General features: G+C 45.2%; 61 non-coding genes across 61 annotated transcripts; all 61 read left to right on the top strand.

Annotated features, from left to right (window-relative positions):
• Nucleotides 1-42: 42 nt before the first annotated feature.
• On the top strand, nt 43-161 carry LOC132296902 (5S ribosomal RNA). Its single transcript, XR_009478785.1, has one exon. It is a non-coding gene; the product is annotated as a 5S ribosomal RNA (ribosomal RNA).
• Nucleotides 162-300: 139 nt separating this feature from the next.
• LOC132297193 (5S ribosomal RNA) lies at nt 301-422 on the top strand. Its single transcript, XR_009479061.1, has one exon. It is a non-coding gene; the product is annotated as a 5S ribosomal RNA (ribosomal RNA).
• A 145-nt stretch (nt 423-567) lies between these two features.
• On the top strand, nt 568-686 carry LOC132296950 (5S ribosomal RNA). The gene has a single exon (XR_009478831.1). It is a non-coding gene; the product is annotated as a 5S ribosomal RNA (ribosomal RNA).
• A 139-nt stretch (nt 687-825) lies between these two features.
• LOC132296895 (5S ribosomal RNA) lies at nt 826-944 on the top strand. The gene has a single exon (XR_009478778.1). It is a non-coding gene; the product is annotated as a 5S ribosomal RNA (ribosomal RNA).
• Nucleotides 945-1,083: 139 nt separating this feature from the next.
• LOC132298471 (5S ribosomal RNA) lies at nt 1,084-1,202 on the top strand. Its single transcript, XR_009479876.1, has one exon. It is a non-coding gene; the product is annotated as a 5S ribosomal RNA (ribosomal RNA).
• A 139-nt stretch (nt 1,203-1,341) lies between these two features.
• LOC132298459 (5S ribosomal RNA) lies at nt 1,342-1,460 on the top strand. The gene has a single exon (XR_009479864.1). It is a non-coding gene; the product is annotated as a 5S ribosomal RNA (ribosomal RNA).
• Nucleotides 1,461-1,599: 139 nt separating this feature from the next.
• Nucleotides 1,600-1,718, top strand: LOC132296929 (5S ribosomal RNA). Its single transcript, XR_009478811.1, has one exon. It is a non-coding gene; the product is annotated as a 5S ribosomal RNA (ribosomal RNA).
• A 139-nt stretch (nt 1,719-1,857) lies between these two features.
• Nucleotides 1,858-1,976, top strand: LOC132296900 (5S ribosomal RNA). The gene has a single exon (XR_009478783.1). It is a non-coding gene; the product is annotated as a 5S ribosomal RNA (ribosomal RNA).
• A 139-nt stretch (nt 1,977-2,115) lies between these two features.
• Nucleotides 2,116-2,234, top strand: LOC132298448 (5S ribosomal RNA). Its single transcript, XR_009479853.1, has one exon. It is a non-coding gene; the product is annotated as a 5S ribosomal RNA (ribosomal RNA).
• A 139-nt stretch (nt 2,235-2,373) lies between these two features.
• LOC132297029 (5S ribosomal RNA) lies at nt 2,374-2,492 on the top strand. The gene has a single exon (XR_009478907.1). It is a non-coding gene; the product is annotated as a 5S ribosomal RNA (ribosomal RNA).
• A 139-nt stretch (nt 2,493-2,631) lies between these two features.
• LOC132297008 (5S ribosomal RNA) lies at nt 2,632-2,750 on the top strand. Its single transcript, XR_009478886.1, has one exon. It is a non-coding gene; the product is annotated as a 5S ribosomal RNA (ribosomal RNA).
• A 139-nt stretch (nt 2,751-2,889) lies between these two features.
• LOC132298435 (5S ribosomal RNA) lies at nt 2,890-3,008 on the top strand. Its single transcript, XR_009479841.1, has one exon. It is a non-coding gene; the product is annotated as a 5S ribosomal RNA (ribosomal RNA).
• Nucleotides 3,009-3,147: 139 nt separating this feature from the next.
• On the top strand, nt 3,148-3,266 carry LOC132296982 (5S ribosomal RNA). The gene has a single exon (XR_009478861.1). It is a non-coding gene; the product is annotated as a 5S ribosomal RNA (ribosomal RNA).
• A 139-nt stretch (nt 3,267-3,405) lies between these two features.
• Nucleotides 3,406-3,524, top strand: LOC132296750 (5S ribosomal RNA). Its single transcript, XR_009478642.1, has one exon. It is a non-coding gene; the product is annotated as a 5S ribosomal RNA (ribosomal RNA).
• Nucleotides 3,525-3,663: 139 nt separating this feature from the next.
• On the top strand, nt 3,664-3,782 carry LOC132298423 (5S ribosomal RNA). Its single transcript, XR_009479830.1, has one exon. It is a non-coding gene; the product is annotated as a 5S ribosomal RNA (ribosomal RNA).
• A 139-nt stretch (nt 3,783-3,921) lies between these two features.
• Nucleotides 3,922-4,040, top strand: LOC132296953 (5S ribosomal RNA). The gene has a single exon (XR_009478834.1). It is a non-coding gene; the product is annotated as a 5S ribosomal RNA (ribosomal RNA).
• A 139-nt stretch (nt 4,041-4,179) lies between these two features.
• On the top strand, nt 4,180-4,298 carry LOC132298411 (5S ribosomal RNA). Its single transcript, XR_009479819.1, has one exon. It is a non-coding gene; the product is annotated as a 5S ribosomal RNA (ribosomal RNA).
• A 139-nt stretch (nt 4,299-4,437) lies between these two features.
• Nucleotides 4,438-4,556, top strand: LOC132298400 (5S ribosomal RNA). Its single transcript, XR_009479807.1, has one exon. It is a non-coding gene; the product is annotated as a 5S ribosomal RNA (ribosomal RNA).
• Nucleotides 4,557-4,695: 139 nt separating this feature from the next.
• On the top strand, nt 4,696-4,814 carry LOC132298389 (5S ribosomal RNA). The gene has a single exon (XR_009479796.1). It is a non-coding gene; the product is annotated as a 5S ribosomal RNA (ribosomal RNA).
• Nucleotides 4,815-4,953: 139 nt separating this feature from the next.
• LOC132298376 (5S ribosomal RNA) lies at nt 4,954-5,072 on the top strand. Its single transcript, XR_009479785.1, has one exon. It is a non-coding gene; the product is annotated as a 5S ribosomal RNA (ribosomal RNA).
• A 139-nt stretch (nt 5,073-5,211) lies between these two features.
• LOC132298364 (5S ribosomal RNA) lies at nt 5,212-5,330 on the top strand. The gene has a single exon (XR_009479774.1). It is a non-coding gene; the product is annotated as a 5S ribosomal RNA (ribosomal RNA).
• A 139-nt stretch (nt 5,331-5,469) lies between these two features.
• LOC132298353 (5S ribosomal RNA) lies at nt 5,470-5,588 on the top strand. The gene has a single exon (XR_009479763.1). It is a non-coding gene; the product is annotated as a 5S ribosomal RNA (ribosomal RNA).
• Nucleotides 5,589-5,727: 139 nt separating this feature from the next.
• On the top strand, nt 5,728-5,846 carry LOC132296761 (5S ribosomal RNA). The gene has a single exon (XR_009478652.1). It is a non-coding gene; the product is annotated as a 5S ribosomal RNA (ribosomal RNA).
• Nucleotides 5,847-5,985: 139 nt separating this feature from the next.
• On the top strand, nt 5,986-6,104 carry LOC132296748 (5S ribosomal RNA). The gene has a single exon (XR_009478640.1). It is a non-coding gene; the product is annotated as a 5S ribosomal RNA (ribosomal RNA).
• A 139-nt stretch (nt 6,105-6,243) lies between these two features.
• LOC132298341 (5S ribosomal RNA) lies at nt 6,244-6,362 on the top strand. The gene has a single exon (XR_009479752.1). It is a non-coding gene; the product is annotated as a 5S ribosomal RNA (ribosomal RNA).
• A 139-nt stretch (nt 6,363-6,501) lies between these two features.
• On the top strand, nt 6,502-6,620 carry LOC132296890 (5S ribosomal RNA). Its single transcript, XR_009478774.1, has one exon. It is a non-coding gene; the product is annotated as a 5S ribosomal RNA (ribosomal RNA).
• A 139-nt stretch (nt 6,621-6,759) lies between these two features.
• LOC132298329 (5S ribosomal RNA) lies at nt 6,760-6,878 on the top strand. Its single transcript, XR_009479741.1, has one exon. It is a non-coding gene; the product is annotated as a 5S ribosomal RNA (ribosomal RNA).
• A 139-nt stretch (nt 6,879-7,017) lies between these two features.
• On the top strand, nt 7,018-7,136 carry LOC132298317 (5S ribosomal RNA). Its single transcript, XR_009479729.1, has one exon. It is a non-coding gene; the product is annotated as a 5S ribosomal RNA (ribosomal RNA).
• A 139-nt stretch (nt 7,137-7,275) lies between these two features.
• LOC132298306 (5S ribosomal RNA) lies at nt 7,276-7,394 on the top strand. The gene has a single exon (XR_009479718.1). It is a non-coding gene; the product is annotated as a 5S ribosomal RNA (ribosomal RNA).
• A 139-nt stretch (nt 7,395-7,533) lies between these two features.
• LOC132298295 (5S ribosomal RNA) lies at nt 7,534-7,652 on the top strand. Its single transcript, XR_009479707.1, has one exon. It is a non-coding gene; the product is annotated as a 5S ribosomal RNA (ribosomal RNA).
• Nucleotides 7,653-7,791: 139 nt separating this feature from the next.
• LOC132298283 (5S ribosomal RNA) lies at nt 7,792-7,910 on the top strand. The gene has a single exon (XR_009479696.1). It is a non-coding gene; the product is annotated as a 5S ribosomal RNA (ribosomal RNA).
• A 139-nt stretch (nt 7,911-8,049) lies between these two features.
• LOC132297017 (5S ribosomal RNA) lies at nt 8,050-8,168 on the top strand. Its single transcript, XR_009478895.1, has one exon. It is a non-coding gene; the product is annotated as a 5S ribosomal RNA (ribosomal RNA).
• A 139-nt stretch (nt 8,169-8,307) lies between these two features.
• Nucleotides 8,308-8,429, top strand: LOC132297209 (5S ribosomal RNA). Its single transcript, XR_009479076.1, has one exon. It is a non-coding gene; the product is annotated as a 5S ribosomal RNA (ribosomal RNA).
• Nucleotides 8,430-8,568: 139 nt separating this feature from the next.
• Nucleotides 8,569-8,687, top strand: LOC132297275 (5S ribosomal RNA). The gene has a single exon (XR_009479139.1). It is a non-coding gene; the product is annotated as a 5S ribosomal RNA (ribosomal RNA).
• Nucleotides 8,688-8,826: 139 nt separating this feature from the next.
• Nucleotides 8,827-8,945, top strand: LOC132297173 (5S ribosomal RNA). The gene has a single exon (XR_009479043.1). It is a non-coding gene; the product is annotated as a 5S ribosomal RNA (ribosomal RNA).
• Nucleotides 8,946-9,084: 139 nt separating this feature from the next.
• On the top strand, nt 9,085-9,203 carry LOC132296759 (5S ribosomal RNA). Its single transcript, XR_009478650.1, has one exon. It is a non-coding gene; the product is annotated as a 5S ribosomal RNA (ribosomal RNA).
• A 139-nt stretch (nt 9,204-9,342) lies between these two features.
• On the top strand, nt 9,343-9,464 carry LOC132297132 (5S ribosomal RNA). Its single transcript, XR_009479004.1, has one exon. It is a non-coding gene; the product is annotated as a 5S ribosomal RNA (ribosomal RNA).
• Nucleotides 9,465-9,603: 139 nt separating this feature from the next.
• On the top strand, nt 9,604-9,722 carry LOC132297225 (5S ribosomal RNA). The gene has a single exon (XR_009479091.1). It is a non-coding gene; the product is annotated as a 5S ribosomal RNA (ribosomal RNA).
• A 139-nt stretch (nt 9,723-9,861) lies between these two features.
• Nucleotides 9,862-9,980, top strand: LOC132298271 (5S ribosomal RNA). The gene has a single exon (XR_009479685.1). It is a non-coding gene; the product is annotated as a 5S ribosomal RNA (ribosomal RNA).
• A 139-nt stretch (nt 9,981-10,119) lies between these two features.
• LOC132297054 (5S ribosomal RNA) lies at nt 10,120-10,238 on the top strand. The gene has a single exon (XR_009478930.1). It is a non-coding gene; the product is annotated as a 5S ribosomal RNA (ribosomal RNA).
• A 139-nt stretch (nt 10,239-10,377) lies between these two features.
• Nucleotides 10,378-10,496, top strand: LOC132297188 (5S ribosomal RNA). Its single transcript, XR_009479057.1, has one exon. It is a non-coding gene; the product is annotated as a 5S ribosomal RNA (ribosomal RNA).
• A 139-nt stretch (nt 10,497-10,635) lies between these two features.
• Nucleotides 10,636-10,754, top strand: LOC132297246 (5S ribosomal RNA). Its single transcript, XR_009479111.1, has one exon. It is a non-coding gene; the product is annotated as a 5S ribosomal RNA (ribosomal RNA).
• Nucleotides 10,755-10,899: 145 nt separating this feature from the next.
• LOC132297053 (5S ribosomal RNA) lies at nt 10,900-11,018 on the top strand. Its single transcript, XR_009478929.1, has one exon. It is a non-coding gene; the product is annotated as a 5S ribosomal RNA (ribosomal RNA).
• Nucleotides 11,019-11,157: 139 nt separating this feature from the next.
• LOC132297021 (5S ribosomal RNA) lies at nt 11,158-11,276 on the top strand. The gene has a single exon (XR_009478899.1). It is a non-coding gene; the product is annotated as a 5S ribosomal RNA (ribosomal RNA).
• A 139-nt stretch (nt 11,277-11,415) lies between these two features.
• On the top strand, nt 11,416-11,534 carry LOC132297184 (5S ribosomal RNA). Its single transcript, XR_009479053.1, has one exon. It is a non-coding gene; the product is annotated as a 5S ribosomal RNA (ribosomal RNA).
• A 139-nt stretch (nt 11,535-11,673) lies between these two features.
• LOC132297041 (5S ribosomal RNA) lies at nt 11,674-11,792 on the top strand. The gene has a single exon (XR_009478918.1). It is a non-coding gene; the product is annotated as a 5S ribosomal RNA (ribosomal RNA).
• A 139-nt stretch (nt 11,793-11,931) lies between these two features.
• Nucleotides 11,932-12,050, top strand: LOC132297258 (5S ribosomal RNA). Its single transcript, XR_009479123.1, has one exon. It is a non-coding gene; the product is annotated as a 5S ribosomal RNA (ribosomal RNA).
• A 139-nt stretch (nt 12,051-12,189) lies between these two features.
• Nucleotides 12,190-12,308, top strand: LOC132298260 (5S ribosomal RNA). Its single transcript, XR_009479674.1, has one exon. It is a non-coding gene; the product is annotated as a 5S ribosomal RNA (ribosomal RNA).
• A 139-nt stretch (nt 12,309-12,447) lies between these two features.
• LOC132297028 (5S ribosomal RNA) lies at nt 12,448-12,566 on the top strand. Its single transcript, XR_009478906.1, has one exon. It is a non-coding gene; the product is annotated as a 5S ribosomal RNA (ribosomal RNA).
• A 139-nt stretch (nt 12,567-12,705) lies between these two features.
• Nucleotides 12,706-12,824, top strand: LOC132297006 (5S ribosomal RNA). The gene has a single exon (XR_009478885.1). It is a non-coding gene; the product is annotated as a 5S ribosomal RNA (ribosomal RNA).
• Nucleotides 12,825-12,963: 139 nt separating this feature from the next.
• LOC132296901 (5S ribosomal RNA) lies at nt 12,964-13,082 on the top strand. Its single transcript, XR_009478784.1, has one exon. It is a non-coding gene; the product is annotated as a 5S ribosomal RNA (ribosomal RNA).
• A 139-nt stretch (nt 13,083-13,221) lies between these two features.
• Nucleotides 13,222-13,340, top strand: LOC132296760 (5S ribosomal RNA). Its single transcript, XR_009478651.1, has one exon. It is a non-coding gene; the product is annotated as a 5S ribosomal RNA (ribosomal RNA).
• A 139-nt stretch (nt 13,341-13,479) lies between these two features.
• On the top strand, nt 13,480-13,598 carry LOC132296746 (5S ribosomal RNA). The gene has a single exon (XR_009478638.1). It is a non-coding gene; the product is annotated as a 5S ribosomal RNA (ribosomal RNA).
• Nucleotides 13,599-13,737: 139 nt separating this feature from the next.
• LOC132298249 (5S ribosomal RNA) lies at nt 13,738-13,856 on the top strand. The gene has a single exon (XR_009479663.1). It is a non-coding gene; the product is annotated as a 5S ribosomal RNA (ribosomal RNA).
• A 139-nt stretch (nt 13,857-13,995) lies between these two features.
• LOC132297004 (5S ribosomal RNA) lies at nt 13,996-14,114 on the top strand. The gene has a single exon (XR_009478883.1). It is a non-coding gene; the product is annotated as a 5S ribosomal RNA (ribosomal RNA).
• A 139-nt stretch (nt 14,115-14,253) lies between these two features.
• On the top strand, nt 14,254-14,372 carry LOC132298237 (5S ribosomal RNA). Its single transcript, XR_009479652.1, has one exon. It is a non-coding gene; the product is annotated as a 5S ribosomal RNA (ribosomal RNA).
• A 139-nt stretch (nt 14,373-14,511) lies between these two features.
• LOC132297207 (5S ribosomal RNA) lies at nt 14,512-14,633 on the top strand. The gene has a single exon (XR_009479075.1). It is a non-coding gene; the product is annotated as a 5S ribosomal RNA (ribosomal RNA).
• A 139-nt stretch (nt 14,634-14,772) lies between these two features.
• Nucleotides 14,773-14,891, top strand: LOC132297274 (5S ribosomal RNA). The gene has a single exon (XR_009479138.1). It is a non-coding gene; the product is annotated as a 5S ribosomal RNA (ribosomal RNA).
• A 139-nt stretch (nt 14,892-15,030) lies between these two features.
• Nucleotides 15,031-15,149, top strand: LOC132297172 (5S ribosomal RNA). Its single transcript, XR_009479042.1, has one exon. It is a non-coding gene; the product is annotated as a 5S ribosomal RNA (ribosomal RNA).
• A 139-nt stretch (nt 15,150-15,288) lies between these two features.
• LOC132296758 (5S ribosomal RNA) lies at nt 15,289-15,407 on the top strand. The gene has a single exon (XR_009478649.1). It is a non-coding gene; the product is annotated as a 5S ribosomal RNA (ribosomal RNA).
• A 139-nt stretch (nt 15,408-15,546) lies between these two features.
• Nucleotides 15,547-15,668, top strand: LOC132297130 (5S ribosomal RNA). The gene has a single exon (XR_009479002.1). It is a non-coding gene; the product is annotated as a 5S ribosomal RNA (ribosomal RNA).
• The last annotated feature ends 27 nt before the right edge of the window (nt 15,669-15,695 follow it).

The raw sequence follows: 15,695 nt of genomic DNA, 5'->3' as shown, positions 1-15,695 counted from the left end.
TAGCGGAAGGGGTTTATAGGGAAATGGAGGCGAGAATATGTCGGGTGCGATCATACCAGCACTAATGCACCAGATCCCATCAGAACTCCGCAGTTAAGCGTGCTTGGGCGAGAGTAGTACTAGGATGGGTGACCCCCTGGGAAGTCCTCGTGTTGCACCCCTTTTTAGTCCGGTTTTGTATTTTTAATTTTAATTTTAATTTTATTAATATGTATTTATTTATTTCCCGGCGAATGCGTCGGAAGGGCAATAGAACGGTAGCGGAAGGGGTTTATAGGGAAATGGAGGCGAGAATATGTCGGGTGCGATCGTACCAGCACTAATGCACCGGATCCCATCAGAACTCCGCAGTTAAGCGTGCTTGGGCGAGAGTAGTACTAGGGGGATGGGTGACCTCCTGGGAAGTCCTCGTGTTGCACCCCTTTTTAGTCCGGTTTTGTATTTTTAATTTTAATTTTAATTTTAATTTTATTAATATGTATTTATTTATTTCCCAGCGAATGCGTCGGAAGGGCAATAGAACGGTAGCGGAAGGGGTTTATAGGGAAATGGAGGCGAGAATATGTCGGGTGCGATCATACCAGCACTAATGCACCGGATCCCATCAGAACTCCGCAGTTAAGCGTGCTTGGGCGAGAGTAGTACTAGGATGGGTGACCCCCTGGAAAGTCCTCGTGTTGCACCCCTTTTTAGTCCGGTTTTGTATTTTTAATTTTAATTTTAATTTTATTAATATGTATTTATTTATTTCCCGGCGAATGCGTCGGAAGGGCAATAGAACGGTAGCGGAAGGGGTTTGTATGGAAATGGAGGCGAGAATATGTCGGGTGCGATCGTACCAGCACTAATGCACCGGATCCCATCAGAACTCCGCAGTTAAGCGTGCTTGGGCGAGAGTAGTACTAGGATGGGTGACCCCCTGGGAAGTCCTCGTGTTGCACCCCTTTTTAGTCCGGTTTTGTATTTTTAATTTTAATTTTAATTTTATTAATATGTATTTATTTATTTCCCGGCGAATGCGTCGGAAGGGCAATAGAACGGTAGCGGAAGGGGTTTATAGGGAAATGGAGGCGAGAATATGTCGGGTGCGATCATACCAGCACTAATGCACCGGATCCCATCAGAACTCCGCAGTTAAGCGTGCTTGGGCGAGAGTAGTACTAGGATGGGTGACCCCCTGGGAAGTCCTCGTGTTGCACCCCTTTTTAGTCCGGTTTTGTATTTTTAATTTTAATTTTAATTTTATTAATATGTATTTATTTATTTCCCGGCGAATGCGTCGGAAGGGTAATAGAACGGTAGCGGAAGGGGTTTATAGGGAAATGGAGGCGAGAATATGTCGGGTGCGATCATACCAGCACTAATGCACCGGATCCCATCAGAACTCCGCAGTTAAGCGTGCTTGGGCGAGAGTAGTACTAGGATGGGTGACCCCCTGGGAAGTCCTCGTGTTGCACCCCTTTTTAGTCCGGTTTTGTATTTTTAATTTTAATTTTAATTTTATTAATATGTATTTATTTATTCCCCGGCGAATGCGTCGGAAGGGCAATAGAACGGTAGCGGAAGGGGTTTATAGGGAAATGGAGGCGAGAATATGTCGGGTGCGATCATACCAGCACTAATGCACCGGATCCCATCAGTACTCCGCAGTTAAGCGTGCTTGGGCGAGAGTAGTACTAGGATGGGTGACCCCCTGGGAAGTCCTCGTGTTGCACCCCTTTTTAGTCCGGTTTTGTATTTTTAATTTTAATTTTAATTTTATTAATATGTATTTATTTATTTCCCGGCGAATGCGTCGGAAGGGCAATAGAACGGTACCGGAAGGGGTTTATAGGGAAATAGAGGCGAGAATATGTCGGGTGCGATCATACCAGCACTAATGCACCGGATCCCATCAGAACTCCGCAGTTAAGCGTGCTTGGGCGAGAGTAGTACTAGGATGGGTGACCCCCTGGGAAGTCCTCGAGTTGCACCCCTTTTTAGTCCGGTTTTGTATTTTTAATTTTAATTTTAATTTTATTAATATGTATTTATTTATTTCCCGGCGAATGCGTCGGAAGGGCAATAGAACGGTAGCGGAAGGGGTTTATAGGGAAATGGAGGCGAGAATATGTCGGGTGCGATCATACCAGCACTAATGCACCGGATCCCATCAGAACTCCGCAGTTAAGCGTGCTTGGGCGAGAGTAGTACTAGGATGGGTGACCCCCTGGGAAGTCCTCGTGTTGCACCCCTTTTTAGTCCGGTTTTGTATTTTTAATTTTAATTTTAATTTTATTAATATGTATTTATTTATTTCCCGGCGAATGCGTCGGAAGGGCAATAGAACGGTAGCGGAAGGGGTTTATAGGGAAATGGAGGCGAGAATATGTCGGGTGCGATCGTACCAGCACTAATGCACCGGATCCCTTCAGAACTCCGCAGTTAAGCGTGCTTGGGCGAGAGTAGTACTAGGATGGGTGACCCCCTGGGAAGTCCTCGTGTTGCACCCCTTTTTAGTCCGGTTTTGTATTTTTAATTTTAATTTTAATTTTATTAATATGTATTTATTTATTTCCCGGCGAATGCGTCGGAAGGGCAATAGAACGGTAGCGGAAGGGGTTTATAGGGAAATGGAGGCGAGAATATGTCGGGTGCGATCATACCAGCACTAATGCACCGGATCCCATCAGTACTCCGCAGTTAAGCGTGCTTGGGCGAGAGTAGTACTAGAATGGGTGACCCCCTGGGAAGTCCTCGTGTTGCACCCCTTTTTAGTCCGGTTTTGTATTTTTAATTTTAATTTTAATTTTATTAATATGTATTTATTTATTTCCCGGCGAATGCGTCGGAAGGGCAATAGAACGGTAGCGGAAGGGGTTTATAGGGAAATAGAGGCGAGAATATGTCGGGTGCGATCATACCAGCACTAATGCACCGGATCCCATCAGAACTCCGCAGTTAAGCGTGCTTGGGCGAGAGTAGTACTAGGATGGGTGACCCCCTGGGAAGTCCTCGTGTTGCACCCCTTTTTAGTCCGGTTTTGTATTTTTAATTTTAATTTTAATTTTATTAATATGTATTTATTTATTTCCCGGCGAATGCGTCGGAAGGGCAATAGAACGGTAGCGGAAGGGGTTTATAGGGAAATGGAGGCGAAAATATGTCGGGTGCGATCATACCCGCACTAATGCACCGGATCCCATCAGAACTCCGCAGTTAAGAGCGCTTGGGCGAGAGTAGTACTAGGATGGGTGACCCCCTGGGAAGTCCTCGTGTTGCACCCCTTTTTAGTCCGGTTTTGTATTTTTAATTTTAATTTTAATTTTATTAATATGTATTTATTTATTTCCCGGCGAATGCGTCGGAAGGGCAATAGAACGGTAGCGGAAGGGGTTTATAGGGAAATGGAGGCGAGAATATGTCGGGTGCGATCATACCAGCACTAATGCACCGGATCCCATCAGAACTCCGCAGTTAAGCGTGCTTGGGCGAGAGTAGTACTAGGATGGGTGACCCCCTGGGAAGTCCTCGTGTTGCACTCCTTTTTAGTCCGGTTTTGTATTTTTAATTTTAATTTTAATTTTATTAATATGTATTTATTTATTTCCCGGCGAATGCGTCGGAAGGGCAATAGAACGGTAGCGGAAGGGGTTTATAGGGAAATGGAGGCGAGAATATGTCGGGTGCGATCATACCAGCACTAATGCACCGGATCCCATCAGAACTCCGCAGTTAAGCGTGCTTGGGCGAGAGTAGTACTAGGATGGGTGACCCCCTGGGAAGTCCTCGTGTTGCACCCCTTTTTAGTCCGGTTTTGTATTTTTAATTTTAATTTTAATTTTATTAATATGTATTTATTTATTTCCCGGCGAATGCGTCGGAAGGGCAATAGAACGGTAGCGGAAGGGGTTTATAGGGAAATGGAGGCGAGAATATGTCGGGTGCGATCATACCAGCACTAATGCACCGGATCCCATCAGAGCTCCGCAGTTAAGCGTGCTTGGGCGAGAGTAGTACTAAGATGGGTGACCCCCTGGGAAGTCCTCGTGTTGCACCCCTTTTTAGTCCGGTTTTGTATTTTTAATTTTAATTTTAATTTTATTAATATGTATTTATTTATTTCCCGGCGAATGCGTCGGAAGGGCAATAGAACGGTAGCGGAAGGGGTTTATAGGGAAATGGAGGCGAGAATATGTCGGGTGCGATCATACCAGCACTAATGCACCGGATCCCATCAGAACTCCGCAGTTAAGCGTGCTTGGGCGAGAGTAGTACTAGGATGGGTGACCCCCTGGGAAGTCCTCGTGTTGCACCCCTTTTTAGTCCGGTTTTGTATTTTTAAATTTAATTTTAATTTTATTAATATGTATTTATTTATTTCCCGGCGAATGCGTCGGAAGGGCAATAGAACGGTAGCGGAAGGGGTTTATAGGGAAATGGAGGCGAGAATATGTCGGGTGCGATCATACCAGCACTAATGCACCGGATCCCATCAGAACTCCGCAGTTAAGCGTGCTTGGGCGAGAGTAGTACTAGGATGGGTGACCCCCTGGGAAGTCCTCGTGTTGCACCCCTTTTTAGTCCGGTTTTGTATTTTTAATTTTAATTTTAATTTTATTAATATGTATTTATTTATTTCCCGGCGAATGCGTCGGAAGGGCAATAGAACGGTAGCGGAAGGGGTTTATAGGGAAATGGAGGCGAGAATATGTCGGGTGCGATCATACCAGCACTAATGCACCGGATCCCATCAGAACTCCGCAGTTAAGCGTGCTTGGGCGAGAGTAGTACTAGGATGGGTGACCCCCTGGGAAGTCCTCGTGTTGCACCCCTTTTTAGTCCGGTTTTGTATTTTTAATTTTAATTTTAATTTTATTAATATGTATTTATTTATTTCCCGGCGAATGCGTCGGAAGGGCAATAGAACGGTAGCGGAAGGGGTTTATAGGGAAATGGAGGCGAGAATATGTCGGGTGCGATCATACCAGCACTAATGCACCGGATCCCATCAGAACTCCGCAGTTAAGCGTGCTTGGGCGAGAGTAGTACTAGGATGGGTGACCCCCTGGGAAGTCCTCGTGTTGCACCCCTTTTTAGTCCGGTTTTGTATTTTTAATTTTAATTTTAATTTTATTAATATGTATTTATTTATTTCCCAGCGAATGCGTCGGAAGGGCAATAGAACGGTAGCGGAAGGGGTTTACAGGGAAATGGAGGCGAGAATATGTCGGGTGCGATCATACCAGCACTAATGCACCGGATCCCATCAGAACTCCGCAGTTAAGCGTGCTTGGGCGAGAGTAGTACTAGGATGGGTGACCCCCTGGGAAGTCCTCGTGTTGCACCCCTTTTTAGTCCGGTTTTGTATTTTTAATTTTAATTTTAATTTTATTAATATGTATTTATTTATTTCCCGGCGAATGCGTCGGAAGGGCAATAGAACGGTAGCGGAAGGGGTTTATAGGGAAATAGAGGCGAGAATATGTCGGGTGCGATCATACCAGCACTAATGCACCGGATCCCATCAGAACTCCGCAGTTAAGCGTGCTTGGGCGAGAGTAGTACTAGGATGGGTGACCCCCTGGGAAGTCCTCGTGTTGCACCCCTTTTTAGTCCGGTTTTGTATTTTTAATTTTAATTTTAATTTTATTAATATGTATTTATTTATTTCCCGGCGAATGCGTCGGAAGGGCAATAGAACGGTAGCGGAAGGGGTTTATAGGGAAATGGAGGCGAAAATATGTCGGGTGCGATCATACCCGCACTAATGCACCGGATCCCATCAGAACTCCGCAGTTAAGAGTGCTTGGGCGAGAGTAGTACTAGGATGGGTGACCCCCTGGGAAGTCCTCGTGTTGCACCCCTTTTTAGTCCGGTTTTGTATTTTTAATTTTAATTTTAATTTTATTAATATGTATTTATTTATTTCCCGGCGAATGCGTCGGAAGGGCAATAGAACGGTAGCGGAAGGGGTTTATAGGGAAATGGAGGCGAGAATATGTCGGGTGCGATCATACCAGCACTAATGCACCGGATCCCATCAGAACTCCGCAGTTAAGCGTGCTTGGGCGAGAGTAGTACTAGGATGGGTGACCCCCTGGGAAGTCCTCGTGTTGCACTCCTTTTTAGTCCGGTTTTGTATTTTTAATTTTAATTTTAATTTTATTAATATGTATTTATTTATTTCCCGGCGAATGCGTCGGAAGGGCAATAGAACGGTAGCGGAAGGGGTTTATAGGGAAATGGAGGCGAGAATATGTCGGGTGCGATCATACCAGCACTAATGCACCGGATCCCATCAGAACTCCGCAGTTAAGCGTGCTTGGGCGAGAGTAGTACTAGGATGGGTGACCCCCTGGGAAGTCCTCGTGTTGCACCCCTTTTTAGTCCGGTTTTGTATTTTTAATTTTAATTTTAATTTTATTAATATGTATTTATTTATTTCCCGGCGAATGCGTCGGAAGGGCAATAGAACGGTAGCGGAAGGGGTTTATAGGGAAATGGAGGCGAGAATATGTCGGGTGCGATCATACCAGCACTAATGCACCGGATCCCATCAGAGCTCCGCAGTTAAGCGTGCTTGGGCGAGAGTAGTACTAGGATGGGTGACCCCCTGGGAAGTCCTCGTGTTGCACCCCTTTTTAGTCCGGTTTTGTATTTTTAATTTTAATTTTAATTTTATTAATATGTATTTATTTATTTCCCGGCGAATGCGTCGGAAGGGCAATAGAACGGTAGCGGAAGGGGTTTATAGGGAAATGGAGGCGAGAATATGTCGGGTGCGATCATACCAGCACTAATGCACCGGATCCCATCAGAACTCCGCAGTTAAGCGTGCTTGGGCGAGAGTAGTACTAGGATGGGTGACCCCCTGGGAAGTCCTCGTGTTGCACCCCTTTTTAGTCCGGTTTTGTATTTTTAAATTTAATTTTAATTTTATTAATATGTATTTATTTATTTCCCGGCGAATGCGTCGGAAGGGCAATAGAACGGTAGCGGAAGGGGTTTATAGGGAAATGGAGCCGAGAATATGTCGGGTGCGATCATACCAGCACTAATGCACCGGATCCCATCAGAACTCCGCAGTTAAGCGTGCTTGGGCGAGAGTAGTACTAGGATGGGTGACCCCCTGGGAAGTCCTCGTGTTGCACCCCTTTTTAGTCCGGTTTTGTATTTTTAATTTTAATTTTAATTTTATTAATATGTATTTATTTATTTCCCGGCGAATGCGTCGGAAGGGCAATAGAACGGTAGCGGAAGGGGTTTATAGGGAAATGGAGGCGAGAATATGTCGGGTGCGATCATACCAGCACTAATGCACCGGATCCCATCAGAACTCCGCAGTTAAGCGTGCTTGGGCGAGAGTAGTACTAGGATGGGTGACCCCCTGGGAAGTCCTCGTGTTGCACCCCTTTTTAGTCCGGTTTTGTATTTTTAATTTTAATTTTAATTTTATTAATATGTATTTATTTATTTCCCGGCGAATGCGTCGGAAGGGCAATAGAACGGTAGCGGAAGGGGTTTATAGGGAAATGGAGGCGAGAATATGTCGGGTGCGATCATACCAGCACTAATGCACCGGATCCCATCAGAACTCCGCAGTTAAGCGTGCTTGGGCGAGAGTAGTACTAGGATGGGTGACCCCCTGGGAAGTCCTCGTGTTGCACCCCTTTTTAGTCCGGTTTTGTATTTTTAATTTTAATTTTAATTTTATTAATATGTATTTATTTATTTCCCAGCGAATGCGTCGGAAGGGCAATAGAACGGTAGCGGAAGGGGTTTACAGGGAAATGGAGGCGAGAATATGTCGGGTGCGATCATACCAGCACTAATGCACCGGATCCCATCAGAACTCCGCAGTTAAGCGTGCTTGGGCGAGAGTAGTACTAGGATGGGTGACCCCCTGGGAAGTCCTCGTGTTGCACCCCTTTTTAGTCCGGTTTTGTATTTTTAATTTTAATTTTAATTTTATTAATATGTATTTATTTATTTCCCGGCGAATGCGTCGGAAGGGCAATAGAACGGTAGCGGAAGGGGTTTATAGGGAAATGGAGGCGAGAATATGTCGGGTGCGATCATACCAGCACTAATGCACCGGATCGCATCAGAACTCCGCAGTTAAGCGTGCTTGGGCGAGACTAGTACTAGGATGGGTGACCCCCTGGGAAGTCCTCGTGTTGCACCCCTTTTTAGTCCGGTTTTGTATTTTTAATTTTAATTTTAATTTTATTAATATGTATTTATTTATTTCCCGGCGAATGCGTCGGAAGGGCAATAGAACGGTAGCGGAAGAGGTTTATAGGGAAATGGAGGCGAGAATATGTTGGGTGCGATCATACCAGCACTAATGCACCGGATCATACCATCAGAACTCCGCAGTTTAGCGTGCTTGGGCGAGAGTAGTACTAGGATGGGTGACCCCCTGGGAAGTCCTCGTGTTGCACCCCTTTTTAGTCCGGTTTTGTATTTTTAATTCTAATTTTAATTTTATTAATATGTATTTATTTATTTCCCGGCGAATGCGTCGGAAGGGCAGTAGAACGGTAGCGGAAGGGGTTTATAGGGAAATGGAGGCGAGAATATGTCGGGTGCGATCATACCAGCACTAATGCACCCGATCCCATCAGAACTCCGCAGTTAAACGTTCTTGGGCGAGAGTAGTACTAGGATGGGTGACCCCCTGGGATGTCCTCGTGTTGCACCCCTTTTTAGTCCGGTTTTGTATTTTTAATTTTAATTTTAATTTTATTAATATGTATTTATTTATTTCCCGGCGAATGCGTCGGAAGGGCAATAGAACGGTAGCGGAAGGGGTTTATAGGAAAATGGAGGAGAGAATATGTCGGGTGCGATCATACCAGCACTAATGCACCCGATCCCATCAGAACTCCGCAGTTAAGCGTACTTGGGCGAGAGAAGTACTAGGATGGGTGACCCCCTGGGAAGTCCTCGTGTTGCACCCCTTTTTAGTCCGGTTTTGTATTTTTAATTTTAATTTTAATTTTATTAATATGTATTTATTTATTTCCCGGCGAATGCGTCGGAAGGGCAATAGAACGGTAGCGGAAGGGGTTTATAGGGAAATGGAGGCAAGAATATGTCGGGTGCGATCATACCAGCACTAACGCACCGGATCCCATCAGAACTCCGCAGTTAAGCGTGCTTGGGCGAGAGTAGTACTAGGATGGGTGACCCCTTGGGAAGTCCTCGTGTTGCACCCCTTTTTAGTCCGGTTTTGTATTTTTAATTTTAATTTTAATTTTATTAATATGTATTTATTTATTTCCCGGCGAATGCGTCGGAAGGGCAATAGAACGGTAGCGGAAGGGGTTTATAGGGAAATGGAGGCGAGAATATGTCGGGTGCGATCATACCAGCACTAATGCACCGGATCATACCATCAGAACTCCGCAGTTAAGCGTGCTTGGGCGAGAGTAGTACTAGGATGGGTGACCCCCTGGGAAGTCCTCGTGTTGCGCCCCTTTTTAGTCCGGTTTTGTATTTTTAATTTTAATTTTAATTTTATTAATATGTATTTATTTATTTCCCGGCAAATGTGTCGGAAGGGCAGTAGAACGGTAGCGGAAGGGGTTTATAGGGAAATGGAGGCGAGAATAGGTCGGGTGTGATCATACCAGCACTAATGCACCCGATCCCATCAGAACTCCGTAGTTAAGCGTGCTTGGGCGAGAGTAGTACTAGGATGGGTGACCCCCTGGGATGTCCTCGTGTTGCACCCCTTTTTAGTCCGGTTTTGTATTTTTAATTTTAATTTTAATTTTATTAATATGTATTTATTTATTTCCCGGCGAATGCGTCGGAAGGGCAATAGAACGGTAGCGGAAGGGGTTTATAGGGAAATGGAGGCGAGAATATGTCGGGTGCGATCATACCAGCACTAATGCACCGGATCCCATCAGAACTCCGCAGTTAAGCGTGCTTGGGCGAGAGTAGTACTAGGATGGGTGACCCCCTGGGAAGTCCTCGTGTTGCACCCCTTTTTAGTCCGGTTTTGTATTTTTAATTTTAATTTTAATTTTATTAATATGTATTTATTTATTTCCCGGCGAATGCGTCGGAAGGGCAATAGAACGGTAGCGGAAGGGGTTTATAGGGAAATGGAGGCGAGAATACGTCGGGTGCGATCATACCAGCACTAATGCACCGGATCCCATCAGAACTCCGCAGTTAAGCGTGCTTGGGCGAGAGTAGTACTAGGATGGGTGACCCCCTGGGATGTCCTCGTGTTGCACCCATTTTTAGTCCGGTTTTGTATTTTTTATTTTAATTTTAATTTTATTAATATGTATTTATTTATTTCCCGGCGAATGCGTCGGAAGGGCAATAGAACGGTAGCGGAAGGGGTTTATTGGGAAATGGAGGCGAGAATATGTCGGGTGCGATCATACCAGCACTAATGCACCCGCTCCCATCAGAACTCCGCAGTTAAGCGTGCTTGGGCGAGAGTAGTACTAGGATGGGTGACCCCCTGGGAAGTCCTCGTGTTGCACCCCTTTTTAGTCCGGTTTTGTATTTTTAATTTTAATTTTAATTTTATTAATATGTATTTATTTATTTCCCGGCGAATGCGTCGGAAGGGCAATAGAACGGTAGCGGAAGGGGTTTATAGGGAAATGGAGGCGAGAATATGTCGGGTGCGATCATACCAGCACTAATGCACCCGATCCCATCAGAACTCCGCAGTTAAGCGTGCTTGGGCAAGAGTAGTACTAGGATGGGTGACCCCCTGGGATGTCCTCGTGTTGCACCCCTTTTTAGTCCGGTTTTGTATTTTTAATTTTAATTTTAATTTTAATTTTATTAATATGTATTTATTTATTTCCCGGCGAATGCGTCGGAAGGGCAATAGAACGGTAGCGGAAGGGATTTACAGGGAAATGGAGGCGAGAATATGTCGGGTGCGATCATACCAGCACTAATGCACCGGATCCCATCAGAACTCCGCAGTTAAGCGTGCTTGGGCGAGAGTAGTACTAGGATGGGTGACCCCCTGGGATGTCCTCGTGTTGCACCCATTTTTAGTCCGGTTTTGTATTTTTTATTTTAATTTTAATTTTATTAATATGTATTTATTTATTTCCCGGCGAATGCGTCGGAAGGGCAATAGAACGGTAGCGGAAGGGGTTTATTGGGAAATGGAGGCGAGAATATGTCGGGTGCGATCATACCAGCACTAATGCACCCGATCCCATCAGAACTCCGCAGTTAAGCGTGCTTGGGCGAGAGTAGTACTAGGATGGGTGACCCCCTGGGAAGTCCTCGTGTTGCACCCCTTTTTAGTCCGGTTTTGTATTTTTAATTTTAATTTTAATTTTATTAATATGTATTTATTTATTTCCCGGCGAATGCGTCGGAAGGGCAATAGAACGGTAGCGGAAGGGGTTTATAGGGAAATGGAGGCGAGAATATGTCGGGTGCGATCATACCAGCACTAATGCACCCGATCCCATCAGAACTCCGCAGTTAAGCGTGCTTGGGCGAGAGTAGTACTAGGATGGGTGACCCCCTGGGATGTCCTCGTGTTGCACCCCTTTTTAGTCTGGTTTTGTATTTTTAATTTTAATTTTAATTTCATTAATATGTATTTATTTATTTCCCGGCGAATGCGTCGGAAGGGCAATAGAACGGTAGCGGAAGGGGTTTATAGGGAAATGGAGGCGAGAATATGTCGGGTGCGATCATACCAGCACTAATGCACCCGATCCCATCAGAACTCCGCAGTTAAGCGTGCTTGGGCGAGAGTAGTACTAGGATGGGTGACCCCTTGGGAAGTCCTCGTGTTGCACCCCTTTTTAGTCCGGTTTTGTATTTTTAATTTTAATTTTAATTTTCTTAATATGGATTTATTTATTTCCCGGCGAATGCGTCGGAAGGGCAATAGAACGGTAGCGGAAAGGGTTTATAGGGAAATGGAGGCGAGAATATGTCGGGTGCGATCATACCAGCACTAATGCACCCGAGCCCATCAGAACTCCGCAGTTAAGCGTGCTTGGGCGAGAGTAGTACTAGGATGGGTGACCCCCTGGGATGTCCTCGTGTTGCACCCCTTTTTAGTCCGGTTTTGTATTTTTAATTTTAATTTTAATTTTATTAATATGTATTTATTTATTTCCTGGCGAATGCGTCGGAAGGGCAATAGAACGGTAGCGGAAGGGGTTTATAGGGAAATGGAGGCGAGAATATGTCGGGTGCGATCATACCAGCACTAATGCACCGGATCCCATCAGAACTCCGCAGTTAAGCGTGCTTGGGCGAGAGTAGTACTAGGATGGGTGACCCCCTGGGAAGTCCTCGTGTTGCACCCCTTTTTAGTCCGGTTTTGTATTTTTAATTTTAATTTTAATTTTATTAATATGTATTTATTTATTTCCCGGCGAATGCGTCGGAAGGGCAATAGAACGGTAGCGGAAGGGGTTTATAGGGAAATGGAGGCGAGAATATGTCGGGTGCGATCGTACCAGCACTAATGCACCGGATCCCTTCAGAACTCCGCAGTTAAGCGTGCTTGGGCGAGAGTAGTACTAGGATGGGTGACCCCCTGGGAAGTCCTCGTGTTGCACCCCTTTTTAGTCCGGTTTTGTATTTTTAATTTTAATTTTAATTTTATTAATATGTATTTATTTATTTCCCGGCGAATGCGTCGGAAGGGCAATAGAACGGTAGCGGAAGGGGTTTATAGGGAAATGGAGGCGAGAATATGTCGGGTGCGATCATACCAGCACTAATGCACCGGATCCCATCAGTACTCCGCAGTTAAGCGTGCTTGGGCGAGAGTAGTACTAGAATGGGTGACCCCCTGGGAAGTCCTCGTGTTGCACCCCTTTTTAGTCCGGTTTTGTATTTTTAATTTTAATTTTAATTTTATTAATATGTATTTATTTATTTCCCGGCGAATGCGTCGGAAGGGCAATAGAACGGTAGCGGAAGGGGTTTATAGGGAAATAGAGGCGAGAATATGTCGGGTGCGATCATACCAGCACTAATGCACCGGATCCCATCAGAACTCCACAGTTAAGCGTGCTTGGGCGAGAGTAGTACTAGGATGGGTGACCCCCTGGGAAGTCCTCGTGTTGCACCCCTTTTTAGTCCGGTTTTGTATTTTTAATTTTAATTTTAATTTTTTTAATATGTATTTATTTATTTCCCGGCGAATGCGTCGGAAGGGCAATAGAACGGTAGCGGAAGGGGTTTATAGGGAAATGGAGGCGAAAATATGTCGGGTGCGATCATACCCGCACTAATGCACCGGATCCCATCAGAACTCCGCAGTTAAGAGTGCTTGGGCGAGAGTAGTACTAGGATGGGTGACCCCCTGGGAAGTCCTCGTGTTGCACCCCTTTTTAGTCCGGTTTTGTATTTTTAATTTTAATTTTAATTTTATTAATATGTATTTATTTATTTCCCGGCGAATGCGTCGGAAGGGCAATAGAACGGTAGCGGAAGGGGTTTATAGGGAAATGGAGGCGAGAATATGTCGGGTGCGATCATACCAGCACTAATGCACCGGATCCCATCAGAACTCCGCAGTTAAGCGTGCTTGGGCGAGAGTAGTACTAGGATGGGTGACCCCCTGGGAAGTCCTCGTGTTGCACTCCTTTTTAGTCCGGTTTTGTATTTTTAATTTTAATTTTAATTTTATTAATATGTATTTATTTATTTCCCGGCGAATGCGTCGGAAGGGCAATAGAACGGTAGCGGAAGGGGTTTATAGGGAAATGGAGGCGAGAATATGTCGGGTGCGATCATACCAGCACTAATGCACCGGATCCCATCAGAACTCCGCAGTTAAGCGTGCTTGGGCGAGAGTAGTACTAGGATGGGTGACCCCCTGGGAAGTCCTCGTGTTGCACCCCTTTTTAGTCCGGTTTTGTATTTTTAATTTTAATTTTAATTTTATTAATATGTATTTATTTATTTCCCGGCGAATGCGTCGGAAGGGCAATAGAACGGTAGCGGAAGGGGTTTATAGGGAAATGGAGGCGAGAATATGTCGGGTGCGATCATACCAGCACTAATGCACCGGATCCCATCAGAGCTCCGCAGTTAAGCGTGCTTGGGCGAGAGTTGTACTAGGATGGGTGACCCCCTGGGAAGTCCTCGTGTTGCACCCCTTTTTAGTCCGGTTTTGTATTTTTAATTTTAATTTTAATTTTATTAATATGTATTTATTTATTTCCCGGCGAATGCGTCGGAAGGGCAATAGAACGGTAGCGGAAGGGGTTTATAGGGAAATGGAGGCGAGAATATGTCGGGTGCGATCATACCAGCACTAATGCACCGGATCCCATCAGAACTCCGCAGTTAAGCGTGCTTGGGCGAGAGTAGTACTAGGATGGGTGACCCCCTGGGAAGTCCTCGTGTTGCACCCCTTTTTAGTCCGGTTTTGTATTTTTAATTTTAATTTTAATTTTATTAATATGTATTTATTTATTTCCCGGCGAATGCGTCGGAAGGGCAATAGAACGGTAGCGGAAGAGGTTTATAGGGAAATGGAGGCGAGAATATGTTGGGTGCGATCATACCAGCACTAATGCACCGGATCATACCATCAGAACTCCGCAGTTTAGCGTGCTTGGGCGAGAGTAGTACTAGGATGGGTGACCCCCTGGGAAGTCCTCGTGTTGCACCCCTTTTTAGTCCGGTTTTGTATTTTTAATTTTAATTTTAATTTTATTAATATGTATTTATTTATTTCCCGGCGAATGCGTCGGAAGGGCAGTAGAACGGTAGCGGAAGGGGTTTATAGGGAAATGGAGGCGAGAATATGTCGGGTGCGATCATACCAGCACTAATGCACCCGATCCCATCAGAACTCCGCAGTTAAACGTTCTTGGGCGAGAGTAGTACTAGGATGGGTGACCCCCTGGGATGTCCTCGTGTTGCACCCCTTTTTAGTCCGGTTTTGTATTTTTAATTTTAATTTTAATTTTATTAATATGTATTTATTTATTTCCCGGCGAATGCGTCGGAAGGGCAATAGAACGGTAGCGGAAGGGGTTTATAGGGAAATGGAGGAGAGAATATGTCGGGTGCGATCATACCAGCACTAATGCACCCGATCCCATCAGAACTCCGCAGTTAAGCGTACTTGGGCGAGAGAAGTACTAGGATGGGTGACCCCCTGGGAAGTCCTCGTGTTGCACCCCTTTTTAGTCCGGTTTTGTATTTTTAATTTTAATTTTAATTTTATTAATATGTATTTATTTATTTCCCGGCGAATGCGTCGGAAGGGCAATAGAACGGTAGCGGAAGGGGTTTATAGGGAAATGGAGGCAAGAATATGTCGGGTGCGATCATACCAGCACTAACGCACCGGATCCCATCAGAACTCCGCAGTTAAGCGTGCTTGGGCGAGAGTAGTACTAGGATGGGTGACCCCTTGGGAAGTCCTCGTGTTGCACCCCTTTTTAGTCCGGTTTTGTATTTTTAATTTTAATTTTAATTTTATTAATATGTATTTATTTATTTCCCGGCGAATGCGTCGGAAGGGCAATAGAACGGTAGCGGAAGGGGTTTATAGGGAAATGGAGGCGAGAATATGTCGGGTGCGATCATACCAGCACTAATGCACCGGATCATACCATCAGAACTCCGCAGTTAAGCGTGCTTGGGCGAGAGTAGTACTAGGATGGGTGACCCCCTGGGAAGTCCTCGTGTTGCGCCCCTTTTTAGTCCGGTTTTGTATTTTTAAT

The sequence above is a fragment of the Cornus florida genome, unplaced genomic scaffold, assembly GCF_030987335.1.
Source record: "Cornus florida cultivar Cherokee Brave unplaced genomic scaffold, ASM3098733v1 CherokeeBrave_3.0.0_Hap2_Chr02, whole genome shotgun sequence".
Taxonomy (NCBI): domain Eukaryota; kingdom Viridiplantae; phylum Streptophyta; class Magnoliopsida; order Cornales; family Cornaceae; genus Cornus; species Cornus florida.
Note: the sequence above shows the minus strand (reverse complement) of the source record. Positions and strands in the feature narration are given on the sequence as shown.